Source organism: Ranitomeya variabilis, chromosome 4 (assembly GCF_051348905.1).
Source record: "Ranitomeya variabilis isolate aRanVar5 chromosome 4, aRanVar5.hap1, whole genome shotgun sequence".
In the NCBI taxonomy this organism is placed as follows: Eukaryota; Metazoa; Chordata; class Amphibia; order Anura; family Dendrobatidae; genus Ranitomeya; species Ranitomeya variabilis.
In genome coordinates, this window is record NC_135235.1 from 82,712,261 (window position 1) to 82,732,591 (window position 20,331).

At 41.6% G+C, this 20,331-nt stretch overlaps 1 long non-coding RNA gene across 1 annotated transcript in view; it reads left to right on the plus strand.

The window, feature by feature from the left end:
- The window catches only part of LOC143768434 (uncharacterized), a 105,910-nt gene extending 87,541 nt beyond the window's left edge, over positions 1–18,369 (plus strand). The window contains exon 3 of the long non-coding RNA XR_013213866.1: positions 18,354–18,369. This is a non-coding gene — a long non-coding RNA (uncharacterized LOC143768434). The remainder of the gene's footprint in view (positions 1–18,353) is intronic.
- Positions 18,370–20,331: the final 1,962 nt, after the last annotated feature.

The following is a 20,331-nucleotide window of genomic DNA, read 5'->3' on the forward strand; positions in this document are numbered from 1 at the left end:
TGAATTCTGCTGTCCATCAAAAAATCCTGAATGAAAATGTCAGCCCATCTGTTCCTGAGCTCAAACTGAAGCGCACTTGGTTTATGAAGCAGGACAATGATTCAAAGCACACCGGAAAGTCCACCTCTGAATGGCTTAAGAAAAACAAAATTAAGACTTTGGATTGGCCTAAAAGTGATGGTGATGCTGTGGCATGACCTTAAAAAAGCAGTTCATGCTCGGAAACCCTCCAATGTGGTTGAATTACAACAATTTTGCAAATATGAGAGGGCCAAAATTCCTCCAGAGCGTTTTAAGAGACTCAATGCCAGTTACTGCAAACGCTTGATTGCAGTCGTTGCTTCTAAGGGTGGCCCAACCAGTTATTAGGTTTAGGGGGCAATCACTGTTTCACACTTGGCCTTGTAGGTTTGGATCTCTTTTTTCTTTAATAATAAAGACCTTCATTTAAAAACTGCATTTTGTGTTTACTTGTGTGTTGTCTAATATTTAAATTTGTTTGCTGAACTGAAACATTTAAGCGTGACAAACATGCAAAAGAATGGCAAATCAGGAAGGTGGCAAATACTTTTTCACACACTGTGTAAAGGTTGATGGAGTCCTGCAAAATAGACCAGTTAAAGGTGGTATTTTTACTTTATATTGGGAAAATCTGGTGACAGATTCCCTTTAGTTGTAGCATCACTGCGTCAGAGGTTACATTTGGTGACTGCTCATATAGGAGCTATTATAATGATGATACATGAAATTCAACATAAATTGGTACAGTTACTAGACTCCTGCTCTTTATGTTAATTACGAATGCTGATTTTCTATTAACCTTGTATATTTTTAATGGTTGATAATGTATAATAATATAAATATATATTGTCAATAAGGTCTTACCAGCAGAATTTCATATTTACTTTATCACAGTTTTACAGGTGTACTATTGATGATGAGCTCGGTAAGAACCATTGTGGTTTATTGGAAATCACTGACATCCTAATATGTTGCAGACTAATGCAAAATGGATTGGAATATATTATATTCAAGTTAATTCCCCTATCCATCTACTTTATTAATAGAGTCAGGTGTCCTCATTTAGCAAAAAATGCTATCATAACTAATTTATGTTGGAGAATTTAAATTTAATATGCTTTCGACCTTTGGTGGCATTAAATGTGACAAAGGTGATTTCTTCTTAATATTTCTGCAAACATGTAGACAATATGAATGTGAAAATCCTTTAAAATGTAATACTTTATCTAAACATGTTATGCATAGTTATACGGAGGTCATCATTAATGAGAACAAGAACATTGAAGATGTGAATGAAAATAGAAAATATTATCTTTCACTCCTAACATTTCAATTTTATTTTACTAAAGTTTTGACCCAGATCTACAACTCACTACATTACTTTCCATTACTGATGAGCGAGTATACTTGTTGCTCGGGTTTTCTCGAGACGCTCGGGTGGTCTCCGAGTATTTGTTAGTGTTCGGAGATTTAGTTTTCGTCATCTCAGCTGAATGATTTACGGCTGCTACACAGGCTGTGCCCTCAGAAGACCAGTTGGTTTCTCCCAAAACTGTAGTGACCCTTCCTGATAAAAGTTAATCAGAGAAAAAGACAGTTTAGGGTGTTCAGGGAGAGCTGTAAGTTATTTTTTACCCTGTGACCTCGATTTTCAGGGGATGAGCCTCAGTGGGTAGGAAAAATGATGTCCCTTCCATGAGAAATCCCTCCGATCTGGATGTTTTCTTCACCGTCACAAGCCCCATATCTGAATCCTTTTTGATTCTTTCTTTAACACCTTAGGGTTAGTCTATGATGAACCTGGCAAAATCAAGGTTTCTGAGGCAAAGATCATAAACCTGACACAGAGGGAGCGCACCGATAAGGACTACAGTATAGCATCGAATTCTGGCAATGGTCCACTGAAGTTCAGTGGACGATACTGTGCTCAGGTATTGATTTCATATGGGCCTTTCCAATGGTATTAAGGATGCTCTGGCTCTTTATGCTTCTACTTTTTCTTTGGCAGAGGCTATTACCCAATCGATACAGATGGAATGCAAAATTTGTGTTAGATGTAATGAGCAGCAGGGTTCCTTTTACTCTCTCCCTGAGCATGTCAGTTTACCTCAGGTGGACCCATGGAGGTTGGAGCTGCCAATGCATGAGCCATGGAGTGGAAATATTGGCACAATCTTGGACTCTGTCTTTACTGTGGTCTCATTGGGCACTTTTTAAGGACTGTCCAAATCGCCCTCAAGCAAGCAAGCCAAAGGGAAATTTTAGTCTAGGATATTGTCTAAGGGGACACCCAGACTTCCAGGTATCTTTTTTCTCATCTAATACAGCACTGCTTAATGCAGTTCTATCTTTCAAGAACCGGGCATTATCAGAATTGGCTTTCATTGACTGCGGGTCTGTCGCTAACTGTTGTGAATTAGACTTTTTGGCTCCCTCTTGTGGTTACTAGTGATATGACTCTGGGATTTTCTTCCCTCAGTTTGCACCCAGCTGGGTCGTTAGTTCAGGGGTGTTGCTATATAAACCTCCTGGATCCTTAGTCCAGTGCCTGGCATCGTTGTAATCAGACACATTCTGTTTGCTCCTATCTGCTGGTCCTGGTTCGTGCAAAATTAAGCTAAGTCCTGCTTCTTTGTTTTTTGGGTTATTTGCTTGCTCTCATTTTTGTCCAGCTTGTACTAAATGTGATTCCTGACCTTGCTGGAAGCTCTAGGGGGCTGGTGTTCTCCCCCCGGGCCGTTAGACGGTTCATGGGTTCTTGAATTTCCAGTGTGGATATTTTTTATAGGGTTTTTGCTGACCATATAAGTTATCTTTCTATATTCTGCTATTAGCTAGTGGGCCTCTCTTTGCTAAATACCTAGCTCATTCTTATGTTTGTCTTTTCCTCTTACCTCACCGTTATTATTTGTTGGGGGCTTGTATCCAACTTTTGGGGTCTATTCTCTGGAGGCAAGAAAGGTCTTTCTTTTCCCTTCTAGGGTTAGTTAGTTCTCCAGCTGGCGCGAGATGTCTAGAATCAACGTAGGCACGTTCCCCGGCTGCTGGTATTTGTGGTGCTAGGATTAGACATATGGTCAGCCCAGTTACCACTGCCCTATGAGCTGGTTTTCTGTGTTTGCAGACTTAGCAATTATTCCTGAGACCCTCTGCCATTGGGGTCATAACAGTATGCCAGGCCAACATTGAATGTTTAATGCATTGCAGAAGTGGGATAATAAGAAAGGAAATTCTGAGTTTTTTTTTTTTTTTTCCCCCTCTCTTCCTCCACTTTACCTTTGAGTGGCTTGTGCTTGCTGCAGACATGAATGTCCAGACCTTGATTACAAGTGTAAACCAGCTGGCAGCTCGTGTGCAGGGCATACAAGATTTTGTTACCAGTAGTCCTATGTCTGAACCTAAAATACCTATTCCGGAATTATTTTCTGGAGACCGATTTAGGTTTAGGAATTTCATGAATAATTGTAAATTGTTTCTTTCTCTGAGACCCCGTTCATCTGGAGATTCAGCTCAGCAAGTTAAAATTGTTATTTCTTTTTTACGGGACGACCCTCAGGATTGGGCTTTCTCCCTAGCGCCAGGAGATCCGGCATTGGCAAATATTGATGCATTTTTTTCTGGCGCTCGGATTGCTTTACGAGGAACCCAATCTTGAAATTCAGGCAGAAAAAGCCTTGCTGGCTATTTCTCAGGGCCAGGATGAAGCTGAAGTGTATTGCCAAAAATTTCGGAAATGGTCCGTGCTTACTCAGTGGAATGAGTGTGCTCTGGCCGCAAATTTCAGAAATGGCCCTTCTGAGGCCATTAAGAATGTGATGGTGGGTTTCCCCATTCCTACAAATCTGAATGATTCTATGGCGCTGGCTATTCAAATTGACCGGCGTTTGCGGGAGCGCAAAACCGCTAATCCTCTGGAGGTGTTGTCTGAACAAACACCTGATTTAATGCAATGTGATAGAATTCAGACTAGAAATGAGCGGAAAAATCATAGACGTCAGAATGGGTTGTGTTTTTACTGTGGTGATTCTACACATGTTATATCAGCATGCTCTAAACGCCTAACAAGGGTTGTTAGTCCTGTCGCCATTGGTAATTTGCAACCTAAATTTATTTTGTCTGTGACTTTGATTTGCTCTTTGTCTTCTTACCCTGTTATGGCGTTTGTGGATTCAGGTGCTGCCCTGAGTCTTATGGATCTGTCATTTGCCAAGCGCTGTGGTTTTGTTCTTGAACCGTTGGTAAATCCTATTCCTCTTAGAGGTATTGATGCTACGCCATTGGCGGAAAATAAACCGCAGTTTTGGACGCAGGTGACCATGTGCATGACTCCTGAACATCGGGAGGTGATTCGTTTTCTTGTTCTGCATAAAATGCATGATTTGGTCGTTTTGGGTCTGCCATGGTTACAGACCCACAATCCAGTCTTGGATTGGAAGGCAATGTCTGTGTCAAGTTGGGGCTGTCAGGGAATTCATGCTGATTCCCCGCCGGTGTCTATTGCTTCCTCTACTCCTTCGGAAGTTCCTGAGTATTTGTCTGATTATCAGGATGTATTCAGCGAGTCCAGATCCAGTGCTCTGCCTCCTCATAGGGACTGTGACTGCGCCATAGATTTGATTCCAGGTAGTAAATTTCCCAAGGGAAGATTATTTAATCTGTCTGTACCTGAGCATGCCGCAATGCGTTCGTATATCAAGGAGTCTCTGGAGAAGGGGCATATCCGTCCATCCTCTTCCCCTCTTGGTGCGGGATTCTTTTTTGTGGCCAAGAAGGACGGATCTTTGAGACCTTGTATTGACTATCGGCTTCTGAATAAAATCACTGTTAAATTTCAGTATCCTTTGCCTCTGTTGTCGGACTTGTTTGCCCGGATTAAAGGTGCCAAGTGGTTCACCAAGATAGATTTTCGTGGTGCGTACAACCTTGTGCGCATTAAGCAAGGAGATGAATGGAAGACTGCATTTAATATGCCCGAAGGTCATTTTGAGTACTTGGTGATGCCTTTTGGGCTCTCTAATGCTCCCTCAGTGTTTCAGTCCTTTATGCATGATATTTTCCGGAAGTATCTGGATAAATTTATGATTGTTTATCTGGATGATATTCTGGTTTTCTCTGAAGATTGGGACTCACATGTGGAGCAGGTCAGGATGGTGTTTCAGGTTTTGCGTGAGAATGCTTTGTTTGTTAAAGGCTCAAAGTGTCTCTTTGGAGTACAGAACGTTCCCTTTTTGGGGTTTATTTTTTCCCCTTCTGCTGTGGAGATGGACCCAGTCAAGGTCCAAGCTATTCATGAGTGGACTCAACCCACGTCAGTTAAGAGTCTTCAGAAGTTCTTGGGTTTTGCTAACTTCTACCGTCGTTTTATCGCTAATTTTTCTAGCGTTGTTAAACCTTTGACGGATATGACCAAGAAAGGTTCTGATGTTGCTAACTGGGCTCCTGCAGCCGTGGAGGCGTTCCAAGAGTTGAAGCGCCGGTTTACTTCGGCGCCTGTTTTGTGCCAGCCTGATGTCTCACTTCCCTTTCAGGTCGAAGTGGATGCTTCTGAGATTGGGGCAGGGGCTGTTTTGTCACAGAGAGGCCCTGGTTGCTCGGTAATGAGACCATGTGCTTTCTTCTCTAGGAAGTTTTCGCCTGCTGAGCGGAATTATGATGTTGGCAATCGGGAGTTACTGGCCATGAAGTGGGCATTTGAGGAGTGGCGTCATTGGCTCGAGGGTGCTAAGCATCGTGTGGTGGTCTTGACTGATCACAAAAATTTGATGTATCTCGAGTCTGCTAAACGCCTGAATCCTAGACAGGCCCGCTGGTCATTGTTTTTCTCCCGTTTTGACTTTGTGGTCTCGTATTTACCAGGTTCAAAGAATCTGAAGGCTGATGCTCTTTCAAGGAGCTTTGTGCCTGACTCTCCTGGAGTCGCGGAACCTGTTGGTATTCTTAAAGAGGGAGTTATTTTGTCAGCCATTTCTCCTGATTTGCGACGCGTGTTGCAGAGATTTCAGGCTGGTAGACCTGACTCTTGTCCACCTGACAGACTGTTTGTTCCTGATAAGTGGACCAGCAGAGTCATTTCCGAGGTTCATTCCTCGGTGTTGGCAGGTCATCCGGGAATTTTTGGCACCAGAGATCTGGTGGCTAGGTCCTTTTGGTGGCCTTCCTTGTCACGGGATGTGCAGTCATTTGTGCAGTCCTGTGGGACTTGTGCTCGAGCTAAGCCTTGCTGTTCTCGTGCCAGCGGGTTGCTCTTGCCCTTGCCTGTCCCGAAGAGGCCTTGGACACACATTTCCATGGATTTCATTTCTGATCTCCCGGTGTCTCAGGGTATGTCTGTCATCTGGGTGGTATGTGATCGCTTCTCGAAAATGGTCCATTTGGTGCCTTTGCCTAAGCTGCCTTCCTCTTCCGATCTGGTTCCTGTGTTCCTTCAGAATGTGGTTCGTTTACACGGCATTCCTGAGAATATTGTGTCTGACAGAGGATCCCAGTTTGTTTCCAGGTTCTGGCGATCCTTTTGTGCTAGGATGGGCATTGATTTGTCGTTCTTGTCTGCCTTTCATCCTCAGACTAATGGACAAACGGAGCGAACTAATCAGACTCTGGAGGCTTATTTGAGGTGTTTTGTTTCGGCAGATCAGGATGATTGGGTGACCTTCTTGCCGTTGGCTGAGTTTGCCCTTAATAATCGGGCTAGTTCCGCTACTTTGGTTTCGCCATTTTTCTGCAACTCTGGTTTCCATCCTCGTTTTTCCTCGGGACATGTGGAGCCTTCTGACTGCCCTGGGGTAGATTCTGTGGTGGATAGGTTGCAGCGGATCTGGAATCATGTGGTGGACAACTTAAAATTGTCGCAGGAGAAGGCTCAACGTTTTGCCAACCGCCGCCGCGGTGTGGGTCCCCGACTTCGTGTTGGGGATTTGATGTGGCTGTCTTCTCGATTTGTTCCTATGAAGGTCTCCTCTCCTAAATTTAAGCCTCGCTTCATCGGTCCTTACAAGATATTGGAAATCCTTAATCCAGTGTCCTTTCGCTTGGATCTTCCGGTTTCGTTTGCCATTCACAACGTGTTCCATAGGTCTTTATTGCGACGCTACGTTGTGCCTGTGGTTCCTTCTGCTGAGCCTCCTGCTCCGGTGTTGGTTGAGGGCGAGTTGGAGTACGTGGTTGAGAAGATCTTGGATTCTCGTCTCTCCAGACGGAGGCTTCAGTATTTGGTCAAGTGGAAGGGCTATGGTCAGGAGGATAATTCCTGGGTGGTTGCCTCTGATGTGCATGCGGCCGATTTAGTTCGTGCCTTTCACGCTGCTCATCCTGATCGCCCTGGTGGTCTTGGTGAGGGTTCGGTGACCCCTCCTTAAGGGGGGGTACTGTTGTGAATTAGACTTTTTGGCTCCCTCTTGTGGTTACTAGTGATATGACTCTGGGATTTTCTTCCCTCAGTTTGCACCCAGCTGGGTCGTTAGTTCAGGGGTGTTGCTATATAAACCTCCTGGATCCTCAGTCCAGTGCCTGGCATCGTTGTAATCAGACACATTCTGTTTGCTCCTATCTGCTGGTCCTGGTTCGTGCAAAATTAAGCTAAGTCCTGCTTCTTTGTTTTTTGGGTTATTTGCTTGCTCTCATTTTTGTCCAGCTTGTACTAAATGTGATTCCTGACCTTGCTGGAAGCTCTAGGGGGCTGGTGTTCTCCCCCCGGGCCGTTAGACGGTTCTGGGGTTCTTGAATTTCCAGTGTGGATATTTTTGATAGGGTTTTTGCTGACCATATAAGTTATCTTTCTATATTCTGCTATTAGCTAGTGGGCCTCTCTTTGCTAAATACCTAGCTCATTCTTATGTTTGTCTTTTCCTCTTACCTCACCGTTATTATTTGTTGGGGGCTTGTATCCAACTTTTGGGGTCTATTCTCTGGAGGCAAGAAAGGTCTTTCTTTTCCCTTCTAGGGTTAGTTAGTTCTCCGGCTGGCGCGAGACGTCTAGAATCAACGTAGGCACGTTCCCCGGCTGCTGGTATTTGTGGTGCTAGGATTAGACATATGGTCAGCCCAGTTACCACTGCCCTATGAGCTGGTTTTCTGTGTTTGCAGACTTAGCAATTATTCCTGAGACCCTCTGCCATTGGGGTCATAACAGCTAACGTTATTGATTTGGGACTGGTTCTGAAATTAGGATTAGGGACAGTTAGTTTGGAAAGATCCATTCAATTTTTTTTTAAGAAACTGCTTAAATTACTTCAGAATTTAAGCATACACAGTTTAATTAGCCATCCAAATGGGAGCACTTGACTCTGAATCATCTCCTGTTTTGTTTTGGTTGATTTAGCTGGTGGGTTGGAACTGGGGCTTCCATGACTGCTTATTTACCAGTTTGTTATTGACTGGTGTCAGAAAGAAATTGTTAAGTGGAGATTATATAATAGTGGTCAAAAGTGTTGGCGCCCTTGAAATTGTTCCAGAAAATTAAGTATTTCTCCCAGAAAATTATTCCAATTACACATGTTTTGTAATACACATGCATATTTCTTTTGTGTGTGTATTGGAACAACACAAAATCAGCAAAAAAAGAGGCAAATTGGACATTATTTCACACAGAGCCCCCAAAATGGGCAGTAAAAAATTGTTGGCACCCTCAACTTAACATTTGGTTGCACACTCTTTGTAACACTTTTTTTGCAAACTGCTCCAGGTCCCTCATATTTGAAGGGTGCCTTTTCCTAACAGCAATTTTAAGAGCTCTCTTTGTTTCCATCCATTTCTGTGTGCATAATGAAGTTTGTTTGGGGTCATTGTCCTGGAAGAAGACCCATGGCCTGCAATGCAAACCCAGCTTTCTGACACTGGGAGCTACATTGTGATCCAAAATCCTGGCAATCTCCAATTTCCTGATGCCTAGCATACAGTCAAGGCATTCAGTGCAAGAGGCAGGAAAAGAACCCCCAAAATCTGTAGATATCTACCTTAAGCTTTAAACATGCCTCAATCACACCTATCCTCAAAAAGCCCTCTCTTGACCCATCCTCTATATCTAGCTATCGCCCTATATCACTTCTCCCTTATGCCTCCAAACTACTGGAACAACACGTCTACCTTGAACTGTCCTTCCATCTCTCTTCTTGCTCCCTCTTTGACCGCTTACAATCTGGCTTCCTGTCACACCATTCCACTGAAACTGCCCTAACTAAGGTCATCGACGACCTTTTAACCGCCAAGCGCAAGCGACACTACTCTGTCCTCCTCCTCCTCGACCTGTCGGCTGCCTTTGACACAGTGGACCATTCCCTATTATTACAGACTCTCTCATCCCTTGGCATCACAGACTTGGCCCTATCCTGGATCTCATGATACCTAACAGACCGGACATTCAGTGTCTCCCACTCACACACCACCTCCTCACCTCGCCCCCTATCTGTCGGAGTCCCGCAAGGTTCAGTCCTTGGGCCCCTGCTCCTCTCCATTTACACCTTTGGCCTGGGACAGCTCATAGAATCTCATGGCTTTCAGTATCACCTCTATGCTGATGACACACAGATCTACATCTCTGGACCAGATATCACCTCCCTACTAACCAGAATCCCTCAATGTCTGTCCACTATTTCATCCTTCTCCGCTAGATTTCTGAAACTTAACATGGACAAAACAGAATTCATCATCTTTCCCCCATCTCATGCGACCCCCCCAACGAACCTAACCATTACAGTAAATGGCTGCCCACTCTCCCCAGTCCCACAAGCTCGCTGCCTCGGGGTAATCCTTGACGCTGATCTCTCCTTCAAACCACATATCCAAGCCCTCTCCACTTCCTGCCGACTTCAACTCAAAAATATTTCACGAATCCGTACATTCCTCAACCAAGAATCTGCAAAAACCCTAGTCCATGCCCTCATCATCTCTCGCCTTGACTACTGCAACCTCCTGCTCTGTGGCCTCCCCTCGAACACTCTCGCACCCCTCCAATCTATTCTAAACTCTGCTGCCCGACTAATCCACCTGTCCCCCCGCTATTCCCCGGCCTCTCCCCTCTGTCAATCCCTCCACTGGCTCCCCATTGCCCAGAGACTCCAGTACAAAACCCTAACCATGACATACAAAGCCATCCACAACCTGTCTCCTCCATACATCTGTGACCTCGTCTCCCCGTACTTACCTACACGCAACCTCCGATCCTCACAAGATCTCCTTCTCTACTCCCCTCTTATCTCCTCTTCCCACAATCGCATACAAGATTTCTCTCGCATATCACCCCTACTCTGGAACCCTCTACCACAACACATCAGACTCTAGCCTACCATCGAAATCTTCAAAAAGAACCTGAAGACACACCTCTTCCGACAAGCCTACAACCTGCAGTAACCACCGATCAACCAAACCGCTGCATGACCAGCTCCATCCTCACCTACTGTATTCTCACCCATCCCTTGTAGATTGTGAACCTTCGCGGGCAGGGTCCTCACTCCTCCTGTACCAGTTATGACTTGTATTGTTTAAGATTATTGTACTTGTTTTTATTATGTATACCCCTCCTCACATGTAAAGCTCCATGGAATAAATGGCGCTATTACAATAAATAATAATAATAATAATAATAATTGTCTCTGGGTACTGTGTAGTTTTCTTTGTAGGCCTCATTCTTTCAAGCTTACAAGTCCATCTCCAGAGATCTTTTGTCCACAGTGCACAACATAATCAAGAAGTTTACAACTCATGGCACTGTAACTACCAAAAAGCTCTATCTAAGTCTCATCTGTCCACAAGATGCTTTTCCAGAAGGGTTTTTACTTACTCACGTACATTTTGGCAAACTGCATTGTAGCTTTTGTAAGTCTCTGTATCATCAGTAGGGTCCTCCTGGGTCTCCTGCTATAGCATTTAATTTCATTCATATGTCAATGGATAGTTCGCACTGACAATTATACACCCTGAGCCTGCAGTACAGCTTCAAATTCTTTGGAACTTGATTGAGGCTGCTTAACCACTATACAGACTATCCTGCATTGCAAACTTTCATAAGTTTTTCTCAGCCGTCCATGTGCAGGGCTATTAGTTACAGTGCCATGAGTTGTAAACTTCTTGATTATGTTGTGCACTGTGGACAAAAGCACATCAAGATATCTGGAGATGGACTTGTAAGCTTGAGATTGTTGATATTATTCAATAATTATGGTTCTAAAGTCCTCAGATAATTATCTTCTCTTTCTGTTCTCCATGCTTAGTGTGGCACACACAGACACCCAATGCAAAGATTGAGTCTACTTCTCCCCTTTTTATCTTGTTTCAGGTGTAATTTTCATATTGCCCACACCACCTGTTCCTTGCCGCAGGTGAGTTTGAATGAGCATCACATGCTTGAAAAAAAAGTTGTTTACCCACAATTTTGGAAAGGTATGAACAATTTTGTCCTGTACATTTTTGAGATTTTGTGTGAAATTAAGTCCAAATTTGCCTTTTATTTCCTCTGTTTTTTTGTGTTGTTCCAATACACACAAAGAAAATGAGCATGTGTATAATAAAACATGTGTATAATAAAACATACTTCATTTTTTAGAACAATTTCAAGGGTGCCAACACTTTTGGCCATGACTGTATGCTCTGCTAGTCTGGGGGGTCTGCTGGGGTACCTGCAAGACTATGGAGATGTGTTTTTGAAAAAGAGGCGGAATTACTGCCTCCCTTTTGTTCCTATGATTGTGCTCTTAATTTTGCGCCTAATCCTAAATTACCTAGAGCTTGCCTTTACAATTTGTCTGGGCCTGAGCATACCACCATGAAAAATTATGTGAATGAAAGTTTATGAGAGGGTCATATCTGTACTTCCACCTCCCCTATAGCTGCTGGATTTTTCTTTCTGAAAAAGAAAAATGATGGCCTCAGTCTTTGTCTCAAAATTCAAGAACTGAATAAAATCACGGTTAAGAATACATACTTCCACTCTTCCGCAACCTATATAATCAGCTTATGGGGGCTAAGTGATTTTCTAAGCGTGATCTTAGAGGGGCTTACAATTTAATACCCATCCGGAGGAATCATGAGTGAAAACCGGAATTTTTATGGTACAAAGGTCTATTTCAAAATATTTTCATACCATTTGGGTTAACCAATGTGCCAGCAGTATTTAAAAACTTTACGAATTATATTTTTTTCTGATTGCATTGGAAGATTTATTGTGATGTCATCTTGATGATATTTAACTTTTTTCTCCAGATTTGGATTCTCACCAGGAACATGTAAGTATGGTATTACAAAAATTGAAGGATAATTCTTTGTTTGCTAAATTAGAGAAATGTATTTTTTTCTGTTCAGGAGATTTCATTCCTGGGGTTTATTTTATCGACTGAGGGAGTTAAGATGGATCCTGGGAAGGTGGAGGCCTTAACTTGATAGAGTACAATCTAACGACCTTAAAGCGTTGAAACGTTTTCTTGGATTAGTCAATTATTATAGAAAATTCATTAGGGTTTTTCTCAAATTGCAAAAACTTTTACTAACCTCACACATAAGGAGGTGGATCTCAGGATTTACTCACCCGATGCTATTAGGACATTTAACAAATTGAAATAATGCTTCCTTCCCAGAGCCATTAATTGTAGAAGTGAATACTTTGGAGGTCAAGGTAGGAGCCATGTTATCTCAGGGTTCCAAAACTCTGAGCAGCTTGCGGCCATATGCATTTTTTCTAGAAAATGTTCATCTGCTGAAAGAAATTAGGATGTTGGGAATCGTGAGTTTCCCGCTGTAAAATTAGCTTTTCAGGAATTAAGTCATTTTTTGGAGTGGGTGGTTCATCTAGTCACTGTGGTCATAAGAATATAGCTTCCATTGAATGACCGGGCCAGCTGAAGTCATCATGGATGTCTGTTTGGGGACGCCAATTCAGCTGAAATGTATTATGGCACAGTGAACTTCCATGTCCCTGCATCACAATACACGCTGCCGACCAATTGGAGACTGGTAGGTGACATTGGTGTGCCAGTCACAGGCTGCGCATAGCACTGACGTCATGTAATGTCCATATCAGGCACACCGAAGTTAGTTGCCAGCTTTTGTGCCAGCTAAAGAAGAGGGCATCCCTTGGCGTTGCACTGGAGGAAGGTGAGAACATTTGTTTTTTTTATTTTTGTTAAATGTGTTAGGGAACAGCAGCAGAACAGTGAGCATTATTACAGGATGGGAACAGAAGCTGGAACATTATACCAAGAAGGGGCCCAGGATGCGGGACATATATTACTGGAAGGATCCAGAATCAGGACATTACACCAGGATGGGAGACATTATTACTGGAAGGGGCCCTGGATGGGCTACATGGGGGATATATCTTACTGAGAGGGACCAAGATGGTGACATTAAACTAGGATGGGGGACATTATTAGTAGAAGGGGCCCTGGATTGGGGACATATATAACTGGAAGGGGCCAGAATGGGGACATTACTTCAGGATGGGGAGCATTAGTGCTGTAAGTGGACTGGGATCGGTGACACTATAGCAGAAAATCCAAAAGCAATCCAAAAGATAGCATATGATCCGGCACGTCGGTAAAAAGAAACGTAATTGAATCACTAAAACATGCCAGACATGGCAAGATCAGAGACAGAGGAAAATTGCCCCACAAAAGGTTGTGATGGTTGACACGTTTTGAAATGATACTTCTTATTCATAGCCTTGGCTGCTATGGTTTACATGTTTCGAGGTGATACTTCTCACTCATAACCTTGGAGGTTATTTTTGTGGAGGTTTTTCCTCGGTCTCTGATCTTGCCATGTCGGACATGTTTTAGTGATTCAAATAAGTTTTCTTTTACTGTATCTCCTGCTATCCTTTGGATTGCCCTTGGATTGCTTGAAATAGTGTTCCCCATCTTGGGCCTCTACCAGTAATAATGTTCCCCATCCTATAACAATACTCCCTCTTCTGCGGCTGTTCTTTAACACATTAACCGGCGATATACTTTTTACAGCAGCAGTTAAAGGTAGTTATTGCTCAGCACTGCTTTTTAACGGCGATGAGAAATAAGGGTATAGCGCCACCCAGTGTCAGAAAATCTACGAGTTCTGGGCTACCTGGAGAACATGACGTGCTGATTTTTGATCAGGGCTGGTTTTTACGGTCCCCTGTCATGTGATAGCTGTTATTTACTGAATAACAGCGATCACAAAATTTTTTTCCTGATTTACAATTAATTTCTCTTTCTTCTGATATGATCTAGCATATCAGAGAAGAGAGAAATGGGGTCCCCTGAACCCACCCAGTACCTCTGCCCGCTGATATCTGCTAGCCGGTACCCAGCAACAATAGGGAATTTTTCCTATTGGCTCCTTTTGATCAGAGTGATAGACCCTATCATGGTGATCAAAAGAAAAAAATTGTAAATCAAATCCACCTTTGTAAACTTTTTGAATTATAAAATACAATTTTTAAATTTTTTTCCATTCTTTGCAGTTAGCTTTGGTGTTACGGTTGGGGTTAGGCTTGTGTTAGGGTTGTGGTTATGGTTGTGTTGGGGTTAGGGTTGTGTTAGGGTTGGAGTTAGATTTTTTTTTTTTCAAAAGTAAAAAAAAAAGATGACGACATGACGACTACTTGGGTTTGCAACGGGTGCTTGATGTACAATAACAAATTGTATTGTGGTACCGTGTTAGCCAGAAAAATCAATGTGAATACTTTTCTGCCCAATGATGACAAAAGTATTCTAGGAGTGATACCTTTATTGGCTAACCAGAAAATAATGTGGGTATGCATGGAGTAACGCGGATCCCCGCATATCTTTTTTGGGTGTCTAACAACCGAAAAATGTGGGGCAGGGACTCAAGCATGTCACTCGACCACCTGGTATACCTGAGCACAACGATGCAAACTGGAGGAGTGAGCACTTGCGCTCAACTCTAATGATGATGTATTCAATATGACGACCTAATGTTATCAAATTCTGTGTCGCGTCTGTGGGTTCAAAATGCTTACTATACCCATGGATAAAAGCCTTGAGGGGTGTGGTTTCCAAAATGGTGTCAGTTGTTGGGGGTTTACTCTGTTTAGGCACCTCAGGGGCTCTCCAACCGCAACATGGGTCAAATGGTGCTCCTTCCATTGTGAGCCCTGTCATGCACCCAAATTGTGGATTTCCTCCACACATGGAGTATTGACATACTCAGGAGAAAATTGCTCAACAAATTGTGTCCATTTTCTCTTGTTACACTTGTGAATATAAAAAAGTTTGGGTCTAAAATATTTTTTTTGTGAAAAAAGTTAAATGTTCATTTTTTCCTTTTACATTTCTTTAATTCCTGTGAAGCAACTGAAGGGTTAATAAACTTCTTGAGTGGGTATTGAGCACCTTGAGGGGTGCAGTTTTAAGAATGGTGTCAGTTTTGAGGATTTTCTGTCATATAGGCCCCTCAAAGTCACTTCAAATGTAAAGTGGTCCCTAAAAAAATGGTTTTGTAAATTTTGTTGGAACAATGAGAAATTGCTGTTCAAATTTTAATCCTTATAACATTCTAACTAAAAAAAATTATGCTTCCAAAATTATGCTGATGTAATGTAGGCATATGGAAAACGTTGTTTATGAACTATTTTGTGTGACATAACTCTGATTTAAGGGCATAAAAATTAAAAGCTTGAAAATTGCTAAATTACTCAAAATTTTTGCCAAATTTCCATTTTTTCATAAATAAATGCGAGTCATATCAAAGAAATGTTACCACCATCATGAATTACAATATGTCATGATAAAAACAATCTTAGAATCAGTGGGATACGTTGAAGTGATCTAGAGTTATAACTCCATAAAGTGATACTGGTCAGAATTGTAAAATTTGGCTTGGTCGTTAATGTCACATTTGACTTGATCACTAAGTGGTTTAAAAAAACAAAACAAAAATAAAAAAATTCTTCTCAACTTCCTCCACTGCAACACCGAGTGACATTCTTTTCTATAGCTGGCACAGAGGCTGGCAGCTGACTTCTATCTGCCTGCTAAGTACATTGTATGATGTCAGTGATATGTGCGGCTTGTGACTGGAACACCAATGTCAGCTGATGGCCTCTAATTGGCCAGCAGCATCTGTTGTGATGCAGGGAGGTAGGTCCCTGCACCGTAATATATTTAAGCTGTATGAGCATCCTAGAACGCACATCCAGGAAAAATATGTGCTAGCACCCATTGCGACCACAATAGTTACGTCCCGATTTGTGCATAAATCCCTAAAACTGTATACTTATGCTCTCTACTACTATGGTGATTGTAGGGGTTTCACTCACTTAGCTGCGGTTGAGGTAGACACCGGAAGAGGCTTCCATAAAAACATCCAGGCAGGTTTATTAAACTTAGTTTATGAAGTTTAATAAACCGGCCTGGATGTATTTACGGAAACCGCTTCCGGTGCCTACCTCAACCGCACCTCAGTGAGTGAAACCCCTACAATTGCCATAGTTTGCCAATTTAAGCAAACAAAACATGGCAGACTTTTCTGGCACACAGTGAAAACCCCCCAGAAAATAAACAATCCATATATAGTATTTTGGGTCCGCCCTCTCAGGTAAGTGTCCATAACAAACACACTGGAGGTCTCCACACCACCAGTCCCAGACACTGAATGAGATACCTGGTCACCATTTTATCTGCCAAACAACACCCCTGGAGTGGATATGTGAACAGCCACTCCCACCCATCTCTTTGACTGCTCATAAAACTCAGCCCTGCCATGCCTATTATCTCTCTCAGCACTATATGTGCTGAAGCATGTTTTCATGTGGCTTAGTTCACCGAAGCTACCATCCTCAGGGACCTGTCCAGCATCCATCTTACATAGCTTAAAACAAATTTTGAAACGGGTCCATTTAATTAAGTCCTAGGTCAGGGTGGGCAGCACAGACTGGAGATTATGGTACAGTGGGGTAGGTCTTGATCTATGGCACATGGATCAGCGAGCAACAGGACATCAGGGTATGCAGCATGAAAGACAGACAAGCAGTAGAGGAAGCAATAGCGAAAGTAGAAACAAATGTGCAGATATACACAGGAAATGTTACGAAATGCCAACAAAAATGATGTTATTCTTCAGCAGTGTCGGAAATGATGGTGGGCAAGTTTTTTCTTGCAATGCAAAATGCAGCAGGATAAATGCTAGGTACAACATATCAATGAATCACATTAAGTCAGCACTGCTGCTGGCACCTCCCCACTATCCATTTAATCTCTGCATTATTATCATACTGCTATGCTCATCCTACATCTTCTTCATTGATGCAGTTAAACAACAGCCTTCTGTCTGGAGTATTTGATCAATGCTTTATGACTTTCTCTTCTTATCTCCATTCCTAAACTGTGAGCTTGCACATCTTCTCACTATCCTTAATCACCTTACCTCTGCTTTTATACAAGTTATGAAAGTCCCTCCTGATTGACTATACCAAGTGACGCGGTAGCTACAAAGCATTATGATGAAACCCACCCAGTTATTTCAGCCTCCTTTGGCAATTTTCGGGTCGATTAACACAAATCAACAGAAAATTGTTTGAATTTGCCTAGGGCTGCAATTTTTAAACATGTATAATTTCTTCAATAGTTTTTAATTTTATATGTACTAATCAATATTGAAAACAATGCATCATTTTGATGTTAACATGTATTTTGGTACCAGATAGACAGTTTCTTGAGTAATATGTTTTTGCACATTTATTAATTCAAATCTTTAGATTAATCCCAGTGGTGTGGATTTTACGGAGCAAAGGGGAATAAAGTGTTGTACATCATAAATCTACACCATACCTGTAAAAATACTCCTTGTAATTATGATCTACTCTACAGCCATGTTATATTCACCATTCTTAGAAATGCTTTTGAAGTATAAAATCTAGATGTTGGGTATAAGTAGTTGCTGCATTGTTTACAACAGGCAATGATTATCCATTATTGTTATCTAAATTATTATGCCTGATATTGCGTTGCAAAGTGTGTATTCATCAAGTTAATTAAACCAATAGGTCTTCTAACGCACCCCATAGCATTTTACAAGCACTCCCAAAGTCGACATGCTCCATACACTGTGTAAATTTACTTCTACATTTTAGTAATGAAGACATTACTGACATTAAAGGAGGCCAGTGATTGCTTTGATATACTGGATATTTGCTGTTTTGAGTTGTTTTTCATATGACTGTATAGTATTTCTGGATAATAAGTATTCTGGGTTGTTGTACTGTTCCATATTTAGACTACAAATTTCATTCGGAGTTTATGCATCTGAAACCTGAACATTTTCCTTCTTGCAGTCATTGAGATATTCTAATTAATTAATTATAAAAAAAAATCCTTGGTGTATGGTTAAATGTTTTATCTATTGATTAGACAGGGTCTCTGTCATTCAGCTTTGACATACCATCTGCGTTCTGTGAAGTACTATTCCCAGCAGGTCTGTGTAATATGTAAGTATTGTATAATACTTAGTCTAATATAATAATTCACTTTGTAACACTTTATAACACTTAACCTAAGTACTATGCTCTTCTGAACATTGGCTCCTTCACTTTACAGTCATTAGATTTGCTATTTCCTATTTATTTTAGTTCTCCAGGACTGAATAAATAACAGTAAATTGAAATCGACAATGATGCTGTGTCTAACTGGAAAACATTTAGGCCAGCTTTACACATTGCATCATATATTGAATTGAATATCAGCCACATGGTGTGTTTTTACACTATAAATAGAACTAAATTGGTCTTTATTTTGTTGACCAACTTTGACAGGGATTCCACAGTTGAAATTCAACAACAAATAAAACATCATCGGACTCCACCTAGCAGGCAGTGTTAGGCTCCTTATATTGAAGAAAAGCATAAAACAATAATTTATCACTTCTTAAATTATATTCATTGATGAGAATGAACTGAACAAGCACTTTCTTCTGTCCAGAAATAATTGACTTTGATCATGACATCATTGTGGCTCAAAAACCCCCAAATGCTGATCAATATCTCAATAACCTTACTATTATAAATCAATAGGATCCATCACAGTTTGTTTAGAACTGCTTGAAAACAGATCGATCATAAAAGACAAGGCTCCTTCAAAGAAGTAGTGCCTACCTTTTCATCTTTTCACAGGGTAGGTGATAAGTGTATGATTGATGAGGGGCGCATCTGATAAAGTCCCCACCATTGCCAAAATTTGGACTCATGAATTCCATTTTTGAATATAGCATTCTCCATTATCTCCCAGTCCCATACACTATTCAATCAAACAAGGCGCCACAAGCCCTGTTCTCAAAAACAGTGGGTATCCCAGCAGGAAAATCCCCAGTGATTTATCACCTGTCCATTGGATAGGTAATAAGTTGCTATGATGGCCAATCTTTTTTAAGAACCAAGCCACAATGGTAGTGTCAACAGATGTCATTAGAAACTAGTTCAATTTGTTTGGCTGCAATCTTTGGGACCTTCATTAAAAGCAATTTAATTGAAATTATAATTTTAATATATAGTATATTTTGTAGATCCCCCTTTTGTAGATCACCCAATCCTTTCCTATGCAGGGCTTACCACTAGGGTCTGGCAGGGACTAGATATCCTGCTCAGCGATAGGTGCGGAACCTAATTAGGGTCTCTTACGGCAGACAGGGTGATATTAGATCTGCCTAGGGGTCTCTACTCCCTGCTTCTCTAGTGTTGGTCCCCCCTTCCCCTTATCCCTTTGTGTTGCACTTAGTCTGTCCTACACTGTGCATGACAATATAGCTATCGATCTAGCTATCGATCTATCTGTCTGTTTGTCTATCTGTCTATCTATCTATCTATTAAACCGAGAATGGTTATATTGAGTAAAAATATCTATTTTTTGGATGTAAGCAACTTCTGATGAAATTGGTCTGAAGAGCCTGTCAAGAACTGTTCTGATGAACAATTTATCTGGTGAAAGTCAAGCAAACTGCAACTGATCACAAAACTGGCATTCAAATTTACAAATCCAAATGCCTAATAAGCTATAACAGCAGATCACTAGTTTGAGTGCATTAATTTATAAGGAGAACAGATGACAAGAATCCAGTGGGCAAAAACTGTAGAAATTGTATCACAAAGCAATGGAAAAAACTCTCTGGTCAGATAAATCCAGATTCCTGTTGTCCCATTCTGATCACAATATTCTGAAAGCAGCATGAATCAATAAACCCTTCCTGTTAGATGTCAGCTATTATGGCTACTGCAGGTAAAGTAATGCTGTTGGGAATGTTTTCTTGTAACAGACTGGGTACTCTGATATCTGTTGATTGATGTTTTGACAGTAGGACTTACCTAAATATTGTGGCTTGCCAAGTTTGTCTCTCATG